General features: G+C 43.8%; 1 non-coding gene across 1 annotated transcript; it reads left to right on the top strand.

Moving 5' to 3' along the window:
- The first annotated feature begins 4066 nt into the window (after nt 1–4066).
- Nucleotides 4067–4185, top strand: LOC143364159 (5S ribosomal RNA). Its single transcript, XR_013084006.1, has one exon. It is a non-coding gene; the product is annotated as a 5S ribosomal RNA (ribosomal RNA).
- The last annotated feature ends 356 nt before the right edge of the window (nt 4186–4541 follow it).

Here is a 4541-nt window from a genome sequence, read left to right as displayed (position 1 = left end):
GAGGATAGGATAGGATAGAGGATAGGTTAGGTTAGAGGATAGGATAGGATAGAGAATAGTGTAGGATTGATGATATTATAGGATAGAGGATAAGATAGGATAGAGGATAGGATCGGATCGAGGATAGGATAGGGGATAGGATAGGATAGAGGATAGGAGACGATAGAGAATATGATATGATAGAGGATAGGATAGGATAGAGAATAGGATAGGATAGATGATATTATAGGATAGATGATAGGATAGGATAGAGGATAGGATAGGATAGAGGATAGGATAGGATAGAGGATAGGATCGGATAGAGGATAGGACAGGGGAATGGATAGGATAGAGGATAGGAGACGATAGAGGTTAGGATAGGTGATTGGATAGGATAGAGGACAGGAGACGATAGAGGATAGGATAGGATAGAGGATAGGATAGGATAGAGGATAGGATAGGATAGAGGATAGGATAGGATAGAGGATAGGATAGGATAGAGGATAGGATAGGATAGAGGATAGGATAGGATAGAGGATAGGATAGGATAGAGGATAGGATAGGATAGAGGATAGGATAGGATAGAGGATAGGATAGGATAGAGAATAGTGTAGGATAGATGATATTATACGATAGAGGATAAGATAGGATAGAGAATAGGGTAGAATAGATGATATTATAGGATAGAGGATGGGATAGGATAGAGGATAGGAACGGATAGAGGATAGGATCGGATAGATGATATTATAGGATAGAGGATAGGATAGGATAGAGGATAGGATAGGATAGAGGATAGGATAGGATAGAGGATAGGATAGGATAGAGGATAGGATAGGATAGAGGATAGGATAGGATAGAGGATAGGATAGGATAGAGGATAGGATAGGATAGAGAAGAGGATAGGATAGATGATATTATAGGATAGAGGATAGGATAGGATAGTGGATAGGATAGGATAGAGGATAGTGGATAGGATAGGATAGAGGATAGGATAGGATAGAGGATAGGATAGGATAGAGGATAGGATAGGATAGTGGATAGGATAGGATAGAGGATAGGATAGGATAGAGGATAGGATAGGATAGAGGATAGGATAGGATAGAGGATAGGATAGGATAGAGGATAGGATAGGATAGTGGATAGGATAGGATAGAGGATAGGATAGGATAGAGGATAGGATAGGATGAGGATAGGATAGGATAGAGGATAGGATAGGATAGAGGATAGGATAGGGTAGAGGATAGGATAGGATAGAGGATAGGATAGGATAGAGGATAGGATAGGATAGAGGATAGGATTGGATAGAGGATAGGATAGGATGGAGGATAGGATAGGGGATTGGATAGGATAGGATAGAGGATAGGATTGGATAGAGGATAGGATAGGATGGAGGATAGGATAGGGGATTGGATAGGATAGAGGATAGGAGACGATAGAGGATAGGATAGGGGATTGGATAGGAAGGAGGACAGGAGACGATAGAGGATAGGATAGGATAGAGGATAGGATAGGATAGAGGATAGGATAGGGTAGAGGATAGGATAGGATAGAGGATAGGATAGGATAGAGGATAGGATAGGATAGAGGATAGGATAGGATAGAGGATAGGATAGGATAGAGGATAGGATAGGATAGAGGATAGGATAGGATAGAGGATCGGATAGGATAGAGGATAGGATAGGATAGAGGATATGATAGTATAGAGGATTATCTATTATCTATAGAATAATCGGAATAGATAATCCCTATCCTATTTAGATTTTCCCTTTCTTCCCTTTCGTAGGACAGCAGTCGGAGTTGTTGTCCGGAATCCTTTCAATATATACATACGAGAAAAAGGGTCTTGGGGGATGAAAAACGGCGAAGCAGGGTGGCAGAGAGGAAGGCGACCACTCAGCCGACGAAGTTATACGGCTGTCCGAGTGGCGAGGACAAAGGGACCATTTTATTATCGGGTGCCGACGAGGCTTGCCTCGCCTTGCCTCGCCTTGCCTCGCCTCGGCGAAATTTGGCCGAAACCGACGCGCTGCAATAATATTTTCCCGTGTCCCGTCCGTTATGTTCGCCCGCTAATTTATGTCGCGCTGCACTTAACGGTTCCCCGTTGGCTATCTTAACTGTCAGCTTCCTGCTTTCGGGAATACAACGCGATCGGCGCCGCTCGGCGCCTCTCCTCTCGTGTCGCTTTATCATCGAATTATGCGGCCCCCGTATCTCATTTTTCGGGCCAGGCCAACGCGATGGAGACATTAAAGGCAGGTGATGCGACACGTTCGCTTCTCCCCGTGTATTTTTAACTCTCGATTAAGCTCTCGGTCCTCGGGCTTGCAACGGTGGACCGGTCGACGCCGACTTTCGGCGGAAACGTTCTTATCTGGTACAACGAAACCGCGATTCGGAACCCCGATACGCGAATGCTGGGTCCTTCTGACCCGTCCCTTCAAAATTCTCACCTGACCGCACCGGAGAACAATTCTTTTTAACATTTACCTAACAATATTTTCAGCAATTGTACCGTACCAAAAGGAAACATTTTTCTTTTGCATTCTGATCTGCAACGAAATTGGATGACGTTACTGTAAGTGAATTGTTACAAGTTAAATTGCTGATGAAAAATCCGCTAAAATGTCTTTAACCATGCGTTTTTAAAAATTATGTCATAATCGCTAGTACTAAGTCCTGGAACCACCGCATCCGTCAAAATGACGGATTTAAAATTCTTTATTTTACAAATATTGATCTTGAGATTTTATTCCACTTGCTTTCTTTCAAATCCGAAATTATTGCGGTTTTATGTGCTCGCACGATCACAGATCAATTTATGTTTGAGGCATAGAAATATGCATTGAAACCATAAAGTGCAACACCGAATATCACAGAAAAATTTTGCTTATCGACGTCAGAGTTAAACAAATGTTCTGGGTCGATCTGCTATGCGTTCGAGGCTCTTTTCCCGACTGTTTCATAACATTTTGTAAAATTGTTGTATATTTTCTGCCTGCGCGTTACGCCTGGACAGTGAATACGGGGCGAGTCGAACAATAAGCGAGTTGACAGAACGAACGCGCGTTTATCCGCGACGAAAACGCCACGGGGGTGCGGAAGGAGGGGCGGTAGGTGGAAAAATGAAAATTTACCACGGCTCGTAACCGACCGCTGTAGAAACGAAATTCCGCACAACCGTCGAGCGTGTTGAACACAGTCGGTATTACGGCCGTTTTATTCCGCTAATGCCCCGTGCTCTGTCCGTCTACTCGCGCTTTTATTCATGAACACGCGAGGAGATATGCCCGCCGCGCCGCGCCGTGCCCGCCGCTCGCTGAAATCTCTTGTCCGCCTGGCAACGAGCAGCGTTCGCGTTAACGAGTGGCCAACTGAAAATAATTTGCAGTCGATAATCTTGTGTCGCGACGACTAGGCTACAACCTGCGATCGTCTTGCTGTTCCCCAAAAATTCTTCTAACTTTCAATTAATCATTCCTTAAGGGCCCGGGATAGTCACGTGACTTTTTAATTAATAATTTCCATTCACAGCCTTCAGACACAGACTTAAGATCCGTCTTGGCCTTGATCCGACGGGTCTTAATAAGTCTGTGACTAAACCTGTCACATTTTTTGCTTTGTATTATCGATATTATGAATTTTGACGCCAGAAACGTGCTTCAAGTTTTTCGCTGTATTTCGCTGAGAATCATGACAAAATACAACTCAATTTGTAGCTTTAGATATTTTCATTCAGAGTTCAGAAAACTCATCCAATGGCATAAAAATGCTTGCATTCCACGACATGCACATCGTCAAATTTTGGCCTACTTCTAACAATTATATTACCCAATATCTGCATTATCTCGGCAGCTCCTAACCAGCGCGCAGTAGATTGAACCTTCCTCTTTCGAATGAGCCCTTTACCAGCGACAAAATATTCTTCTGTAAGGACGAAAAGTTGATGCACGTAAAACCATTTTTCGCCTATTTTTGTCGGTAACGTGGTCACTCTACCTTATCGCGAATCTACGAAGACCGGGCCCATAATGAAGCGAAACGGAATCTTAAGTGGATTATTATTCAGTTTTTAACATGTACTAATGTCAACGACCATATCTCACTGAAAAAACCGATTCTCGTCCGATCATCGAAGTTAAACAGTGTTGAGCGTGGTTAGTACTTGGATGGGTGACCGCCTGGGAATACCGCGTGTTGTTGGCACACTTTTTTTTTATTTTTCATTCATTCTTATCTTTTAAAACGGTAGATGCCATTGCATAGTTCTTTTCATCTCGTTTTCAAAAATTAAAAAATAGCACAGATTTTGACCAGGCTTTTGTCGCTGCTCGCCGTGGCATCGTTTGGGAGGAAAGAATCGAGGGGGTTGCAGGGGGGTGTATTCGTGGGGCGTGAGTCGCGTACACACCGCAGCACCCTAATGCCGGCTGCTTACGAGTTGATTTATTTATCGGAGTGGCAATACCACGACGAATCCACCCTAAGAGCACGCCAGATTACCGGGGAGCCGGTGTGTATCTTTCTCGCGGACCTCTATGGACGCATAATAGACACGCGTG

Source organism: Halictus rubicundus, unplaced genomic scaffold (genome assembly GCF_050948215.1).
Source record: "Halictus rubicundus isolate RS-2024b unplaced genomic scaffold, iyHalRubi1_principal scaffold0309, whole genome shotgun sequence".
NCBI lineage: Eukaryota > Metazoa > Arthropoda > Insecta > Hymenoptera > Halictidae > Halictus > Halictus rubicundus.
Note: the sequence above shows the minus strand (reverse complement) of the source record. Positions and strands in the feature narration are given on the sequence as shown.